Source organism: Equus quagga, chromosome 1 (assembly GCF_021613505.1).
Source record: "Equus quagga isolate Etosha38 chromosome 1, UCLA_HA_Equagga_1.0, whole genome shotgun sequence".
Taxonomy (NCBI): domain Eukaryota; kingdom Metazoa; phylum Chordata; class Mammalia; order Perissodactyla; family Equidae; genus Equus; species Equus quagga.
The window spans coordinates 5,920,112-5,928,927 of NC_060267.1; the positions used below are offsets into that span (position 1 = coordinate 5,920,112).

General features: G+C 41.6%; 1 long non-coding RNA gene across 1 annotated transcript in view; it reads right to left on the bottom strand.

Moving 5' to 3' along the window:
• The window catches only part of LOC124245580 (uncharacterized), a 29,224-nt gene extending 20,473 nt beyond the window's left edge, over positions 1-8,751 (bottom strand). Inside the window, exon 1 of the long non-coding RNA XR_006890278.1 lies at positions 8,620-8,751. This is a non-coding gene — a long non-coding RNA (uncharacterized LOC124245580). The remainder of the gene's footprint in view (positions 1-8,619) is intronic.
• Positions 8,752-8,816: the final 65 nt, after the last annotated feature.

Below are 8,816 nucleotides of genomic sequence, written 5' to 3' on the forward strand. Positions count from 1 at the left end.
GTCCACCTAATAGGATAGTTACGAGGATTATATACACATACATACATATATATATGTTGAAACTGTCCAAACATTAGTTGTTCCATAGTACTTATTACCCCATATAGGTACACAGAGAGTCAAACAAGGACACACACATATAGAATACTGTTGGAACCTCCTCTTTGCCCTGCCAAAAAGAAAGCCAGAAAGTTGACATTTACTGAGCTTTCACTGTAGGCAGATATCAGCACACAAGAGCATGGAACAAAGAAAATAGGGGATGAAATGCTATTTGGGGTGTTATAATACAGGAAATATTTATTATTCTCAACAAATATTCACTGATTACCTACACAATGATGAGTAAGACTGAGTTTCTGCTTTGAAGGAGCTTGCAGTCTGGTGGAGGAAGGAACCGGGCCCTTACGATATGGAGTGACATACACATTGCAGAGCTAGAGCCAAGCGCTATGGAAGCTCATGAAAGGGCATCCCCTGCAGGAAGGGTGGAGGTAGAGAAGGAAGTGCCATAGAAGGTTTCTCAAATAAAAGAATAAGGAGTTGGCCACAGATGAGAAGAGCTGGAAAGAGCCTAAAGCCACAAACCAGCTGTGGTGGGCACCCTGAACTGGCTCTCAGCATCCATTCCAAACCTCTAGTGGGCTTTCTCATCCTGCGGGGGCTGAAGGAGAAACCACTTTCCCCCATCTCCCAGCAGTTGGGGTCCTGCTTCTGCCAATCAGAAGCACTTGGAAGGTGGTTCCCAGGCTGGAGTCACCTGCTTTGTTTGTGCTGGCAAACGCAGCTTGGACAAGGGGCTTTTCTACAGCATTCTTTCAGTGTCAAGGTACTAGCCCCATGGGTGTTGAGAGGTAGTCGCATGGGCAGCAGTGGCTTCCTGACCCTTGGATCACAGCTACAGTGGTGTCTTTGGACTCAACAGTATCAACGGAGTCCCCTGCCTCCCCACCTCTCGGGTTACTGTAGAGGTGGTGCTCCCCTAGTTAGACCAGTCCAGCACTCTTGTCCCAGGAGTCATTCCTGGAGGCCCCACTAAGTGACCCTGCCTTTAGCCTTTCCTATGATTTTGTAAGCTTATGATTCCCTGAATTAAATCTCTTTTTGCTTAAAATGGTGTGAGTGGCTCCTATTTCCTGCACTTAATATACCAACAGAACACAAAAATGCAAAATGTGCCATGCATGATACAGTTTGCAGGGGTCAGCAAGCTTTTTCTGTAATTTGTAAGACAGTAAATGTTTTGTCTTGTGGGCCACTTACGAGCTCAATCTGCTCTTCCTCAGTGTTAAGCACATTCACGTGTTACGCAATGATCTCCAGAACATTTTCATTTTGCAAAACCGAAACTCCCTACTGCTTAAATAACAACTTCTCATTTCCCTCTCCCCTGCTCCTGGCTTCTGGCAACCACTGTTCTACTTTTCTGTAGAACACTGTTGTACTTTTTCTGTCTCTATAAATTTGACTAGTCTAGATACCTCACTTAAGTGGAATCTCACAGCATTTGTCTTTTCGTAACTGGCTTATTTCACTTAGCATGACGTCTTCAAAATCCATGTGGTAGCGTGTGGCAGGATTTCCTTCCTCCCTTCCTTTGTAAGGCTGAATAATATTCCATTGTACGTATATATCACATGTTGTTTATCCATTCCTCTGTTCACGGACATCTGGGTTGCTTCTACCTCTTGGCTATTGTGAATTATGCCATTATGAAAACAGGTGTGTAAAGATCTCCTCGATCACATGGTAATTCTATTTTTAATTTCCTGAGGAACCACCACACTGTTTCCCATAGGGGGCGCACCATTTTACACCCCTTCCAACAGTACACAGGGGTTCAATTTCTCCACATCCTTGCCAACATTTCTTTTCTTTTCTTTTTTTTTTTTTAAAGATTTTATTTTTCCTCCTTCTCCCCAAAGCCCCCCTGGCACATAGTTGTATATTTTCAGTTGTGGGTCCTTCTAGTTGTGACATGTGGGATGCCGCCTCAGCATGGCTTGATGAGCGGCGCCGTGTCAGTGCCCAGGATCCAAACCGGAGAAACCCTGGGCCGCCTAAGTGGAGCATGCGAACTTAACTACTCGGCCATGGGGCCAGCCCCTATTTTCTCTTTTTCTTATAGCAGCTATCCTAATGAGTGTGAGGTGATGTCTCAGTGTGGTTTCGATTTGTATTTCCCGAATGATTAGTGATGCTGAGCATCTTTTCATACGCTTGTTGGCCATCTGTATAATTTCTTTGCCTATTTTTAAGTTGCGTTATTTTTATTTTGTTCAATTGTAGGAGCTCTTTATATATTCTGGATATTAGCCCCTTATCAGATTTATGATTTCCTTAGGTTGCTTTTTCACTCCATTGCTTATGCCAGTCCAGTTTTAGTCTGTGCTCATGAATGGAAGTCTAGCCTGGAGCAACGTGCAGGCAGTCTGCCCAGGTCTGGAGCCATCTTCCGTCCTAAAGGCACTAGTGGGAATGGCCCAGTGCATCTCTATCTTGGACACTTCAGGTCCTAGGGATACTCTGATTCCCTACGATACTGAAAGGAATCTCCATGCCTTTACTCGGAACCAGAACCAGCCAAGCTGAGGCTTCTGAGGCTGCAGAATTAGAAACAGTCTTAAGACCGTTTCTTGAGAGTAAGAGGGAGTCATGGAGGTAGTCTCAGCAGATTGAGAATTTGCTTTGTCAAGGGCCTGCCACTAGAAAGCTGAAATAGAGCACAACTCCACTACCTATTTTGCAATGTAACACCGCTCCTTTTTACTTCACATGGTAGTTCAGCTCAGCTTCTTTGATTCTCCATGTTTATTCTGAAGGGATAAAATATCCCAACCCCAGAGGCTTTAATGGACAGTTAATTCATGACTCAGTCTAAAATGCAACCCAGTTCACACAATACTTGCTCCAAAAACCTCGATGATTCTGTATTAGTGGATATGAACACCACGGCATGGTGCATTTGTTAAAATATCCTATTTAAAGAGATAAGAGTCTGATTTATAAAAGGTCTATTTCCTCTTCCAACTACTATTGCCTTTTGGAAGAATTTAGGAAGCCTTATGTGCATTATTTTTCTGAACCCACAAGAAAAAGGAAATGGAAAGGTTACGGACAGAGCTGCATACGGTCAAGAAGAAAGGTTGGAAACACAGGATCCTAATTCTCTTCCTCCCTGACTTTTATGTTAAGTTGTTGCTATTCAAGTATTTATGTACAATGATGTTCATCACGGCATTACTTCTAATCATGAACGTCAGGAATAGTGAGATTTAGAAATGATTTCTGCTGTACGTAACAGAAACCCAAACACTAGTGGGTTAAGAAAATAGTTATTTTTCTCATCATAACAAGAAATCCAGAGACAGGTAGTTGCTAGCATTGCTTTAAATGTTCCACAATCCCAAGGCCAAAAGCCTTTAATTTTCTTGGCTTTTCCCTCATGGAAGAAAGATGGCTCCTACAGCTCTAGAGATCTCATTCCTTACAAAGCAGTTTGGGCTGTCCCATCTTCTTTCTTTCTTTCCTGGCACTCCCCCTCAACCTCAGAAATCTCCAGCTTACTTTCCAATGGCTGGAACTTACACCACCCCAGGTGTAAGTAAGGCTGGGAAAATGAAATACAGGGAAATATTTCATTTTCCCATCCCAGAGGCAGGCGAGTGAGAGGGAAGTTGGGAATGGGTGCTGGTCTGCCGAATTTTAGGGTCTGCTACAGCAAAACCCAGGAAACACCAAAATATCCAAAAATATAAGATTGACTGAGTGTGATGTGCCATATGAATCCCAGGTGGCTGTTAAAAATTATGGTATAGAAAAATATTAGCTGCATGCAAAATTATTCATAAAGTGTTATCAACTAAAAATTAACATAAAACAATAGATAAGAAAATATCAAATTCATTGGGGTGAAATAAGTGTAGATATATTTAAAAAATTTAAATAGATAAATGTAAAAAACAAAAAACCGGATCTTAGAGTCTGAACATGTTGACTTCGGTTGGGTTTTCCAGGAAATAGACAGAGGCAGAGACCGGCACGTGGGTGGTTTACTGGGGAGAGCTCGGAGGAGCAGCACCTGTAAGGGAGACAGGACCAGGCGGAGGGAGCAGATGAACAGTGGGGCAGGTGCCACAGAGGCTTTAACGGGTCCCGTAGGAGCTTCCAAAGCTGGATGTCCCAGATCGTCCGCATTGAGGGCCTGTGGCTTGTGTACCTCCACAACTGACCAGTGATTGGCTAAAACCAAGGGGGAGGCCATTTCCTTCACAGGAGGCAATTTTGGAGAGCAATTCAACATCCCTGGCAGCTGTATCTTGGGATCTGGGCAGCACACCACAGCAACCACTAGAACTGTCAACAGTGATTATCTCCGGGTCGGGGATTAAGGTTGGTTTATCTCTCTCTTTTTTTAAAAAAATATTCTCCACAACAAACATAGCATTGTCCTAAGCATTAAATGAGTTAATTCATGTGCAGCACTGAGCACAATTCCTGGAACTTAAGCTCTCAATAAATTTAGGTATAATTTTGTACTTAGAAATATATATATACACATACATATAAACAACATATTAAAGAGAAAACATAAATGTGGATATTTCCAAGAAGCATGAAATAGGATTAAAATAATAACAGAACTTGCTCTTCATTTTGGCTTATTTTGTTTTATCTGTGAAATTCTTTCTTACGATATTTTTTTTTCAGCACTGTCCAATAGAACTTTTTGTGATGATGAAAACTTCGGTATCTGTGCCACCCAATATGGTAGCCACTAACCACAGGTGGCTACTGAGCATCTGAAATGTGGTTAGTGCAAATGAAGAACTAATTTTTAAATTTTACTCAGTTTCCTTTCATTTACATGTAAACAGCCACATATTCCTAGTGGCTCCTATATTGGACAATGTAGCTCTATACCAACACTAGGCAATGGTTATTTAGAATAGATCTAAAATATTCCTTCTCTCTTGAAGAATGGGTTAGTTCCTCAACTTGCTACCCTGTATAATCTCCTAATCTGGATTTCAAAATCACATTATATGTAGACATGTAGAAAAACAAAATGGGAACAGTTAATTAAGCGTAAAGAAAAGTGTTGTTGGGGCTTTTTTTTGGTCAGATTTTTTTACATACAACAGGGAAAGTAATTTAGTTGAAAGTTAGGCACTAAAGAGCTATATAACGTACGGCTAATTGTATGGTATTTTTCAGTAAATAATCTGAAAAGAAAATCAAGGAGGTTGTTCCATATCAAATATCCAGTTCCTCTTGGTAAGCCAAAAAAGACTTCTCGCTGAAATCATGTCTTTCAACCATTTTGCGCATATAGTAAGGGAGGTAACTAGAAACAATTTGAAAACGCCTGAGTAACAATGTGGACGTCTCTGACGCCTCAGGCAGAGGCATATGTGTATGGGGAAAACTCAGTAACAGCAGCCATGTTTGTGGAGGAAAGACAGACAGATCTTGGTTTGCATCTCAGCCCTGCCAGTTACCGGCTGTGTGTACTCTGAACACATCACTTAATTTTTCCATCATCAAATGGTGATAGCTACACCCACCTTGCAGATTTGTTGGAAGATCAGTGATACGCAAAGGACTTGGCACACAGTAGGTGCTAAATCAATGACAGTTTTATTATTATATTAGTTTAGGTCTAGAAAATAGATCAGCAAAAGGGAATTAAGCCCCAATAATATACAATTTGGGTAGTGATTAATTGGCATAATCATTAGTGTGTAAAATTATTTTTGGTATATGTCACTTTCTGTGTATATTGACTATACATGAATTTTAGTCCACTGTTTATCAAATAAATGAATGAACACTTTGCCCTGTTTTTAATGTCTTTTTGCCCCTAAAATGGGTTATCACTAAAATGGTTTTGTCACTCGCATGGTCACTAGGAATATTTTCAAAGGGCCTGTAAAGAGCAATATCAAATCAACGGTCTCGAGGAGAGTTATTTTTCTAGACTTAACAGGAGAGATCATGGCTGAAATCAAGAAACAACTACTTGAGCAGCATCACTAAGGGAGCAGTTAAGGGCTTCTACCCTTAGACGTTTTGAAGAAGACAGACAATTCTCCATGCTGGAAACGTCGTCACTGTCTGTGGTGGCCAGCCTCCAGGACACCCTCCACCGATCCTTCCTCCCAGCATTCACGCCCTTCACTAGTCTCCCGCCCAAATTCAATGAAAGCTGGCCCTGAGTACGGCCGAGGTGACGTGTGACTTCCAAGGCTGTGTCATATAAGGTGTTGCAGCTTCTGCTGTGGTCTCTTAGATTGATCACTTGCTCCAGGATAAGCCAGTTGCCATGCTGTAAGGAGGACACTCAAGCCATCCTGTGGAGAAGCCCATGTGGCCAACAACCTGTGCTGCCAGCTCAACAGACATGTGACAACACCACCCCAGAAGTGGATCCTCCAGCTCCAAACACGTCTTCAGATGACCCCGGCCCTTGCCAACATCTGACTGCAGCCTTACGAGACTGAAACAGAAATGCCCAATTGAGCTGCTCTTGAATTCCCGACTCACAGAAATTGTGAGATAATACATGATTTTCACCGTTTTAAGCCACTAAATTTTAGGATTATTTGATATGCAGCAATAGATAGCTAACATATCATCAATAACAAACATTTATTTCTACTGTAGAAAATATCCTGCTTATGGGCTAAATCATATGATCATTCAAGGTATCTTCCTGCTTTATAACTTGAATGTTTTAACAGCTTGATATGTCATTAACTCTATATCTTTTCCTATAAAATTCTTATGAAACAAGGATAATTAGCCAATCAAACATTTAGTGAATATCCATTAAGTTCAAGGTATTATTCTAGGTGTCTGCTGATTAAAAGGTATGACAATGCTAACGATAACAATAACTATAATAGGAACAAGGATACATATTACTAATATTTATTAAGCATCTACTTTGTCTTAGGCACTGTTCTAGACACTGTATATATACTGTCCTTTAATCTTAACATATATTGGCAAATGTCTTCCAGAAAGGTCATACCATGTTACACTCCCATCTGCAATGTATGAGAACAGACTCACTACATGTTTACCAGCACTTAAAAAATTTCTTTTAATCTGATAGGTGAAAAATAGTTTAATCTGCATTTTTATGATTACTAGATCTCGATATGTTAAGCACATTAAACCTTTGTCTGACATGTTACAAATATTTTTTTCAGGTTGGCATGGTGTTTTCTTGATATTTTTAAATAGTCAAGTCAATCTCTTCCTTTGTAATGTCTTCCAATTCTTTCATAATTAGAAGGCTCTTCTCTATCTCTAGATCAATTAAATTTTCACTTGTATTTTTTCTAGTATTTTATGGTTTTGTTCTTTATACATGTAATGATTTTATGTCACAGGATACAGGGTAAAGGTCTTTTTTTTCCTCATAACCATATCTCCTTCACTGTTAATTAAATAAGTTTTCCTTTTCCTCATTGATTTATGATGCCACCTTTATGATCTAACGAGTTCTCTTATTACTTGGTATGTTTATGAGCTTTATAACCCTCTTCCAGTGTCTGTTGGTTTTGGTGCTAGGACTACACTTGTTTTTGATTACTGACTTCTACTCACTCATCAAGAATCATTACCTTCTCCTCCAGGAAGCCTCCCTGATTTTTCCCAAGAGATAATGATCGCTGCCTCCTTTTCCACCTTTATAACATAAAACTCTGCCTTGTATCACAGTTAACAGGGTTGCTCTTATCCAGTTACATTCTTGAGAGCAGGGAACAGGTATACCATATATTCATTAAAATTATGAGATTTGCATGAAAAGGCAGTGATGGCAGGACAGATCTAGTATGGAAAAAATGGAAATAGGCAATTCCCTCATTTGTTCAACAAACATCATTGTGCTATCCATTATGAAAAGATGGTAAAGGTGAACGAATCCTAGATTCCGCCTTAGGGAGTTCACCACTCTGCAGGGGAAAGAGACATGTAAACACGCATGATTAAATACAGCGTGACCAAGCAGCATAAAATAAGCACGTACAAGGAAGAAGAACGGGAAAAACTAACAGCGAGTAGTGAGCAGTGTTCCAGAGTAGTGGACACCCCTGTGAGCTGAGTTTATGGAGCTTCTTAAATATTATGGAATTTGTAATCAATCTGAATGACAAAGTACATCAATTCAGATCCTTTAACAGAAGCTACATTAATTTATCCTTCATTGGGGGAACTTTTTAAGGAAGCCTAATGTAGTTTGGGTCGTATGGGCAAGCTGAAGAGAAGCTCTGCTTGGAGGTTGTTTGTGAGCACGAACCTGAGATGACGAGACGGGGACACAGGTGAGAAGGAACCCACAGGTGTGCCTGGGTGAAAACTAGACATGGGGAGAAGATAAAACCCTTCACTATATCTGGCTTCTACTCTAGACACCACTTCCTTGCGTTGGTTTAAAAGCTATGAGAACTGACCCTTTGTTGCGAGAGCGAGCACAGATCCAGGCACCGGGCTCACCTTCTCGCCCGCCCCTCACGCCCGGGGCTCCGGCCTGAAACCACTGACGTCATGCACACGTGACGTCATCAGCACTGACGCAGCCTGACAGGGAGGGGCCGCCCAGCTCACCTCAGAACGCGGTCAGTTCCAGGGAGCAGCGAGTCGGCCGCCTCGTGTTTGCCCTGAGGGTCCGAATAGTGGGAGCCGTGGGAACCGAAACGCCGAAGTTGCTCAGGAGCTGCGGAGCGCCACCTCCCTGCGCCCCGACCCTCACCCGCAGCCTCTCTGAGGCCCAGGCGCGGTCCAGGTGGCAGCGCGCCCACGAG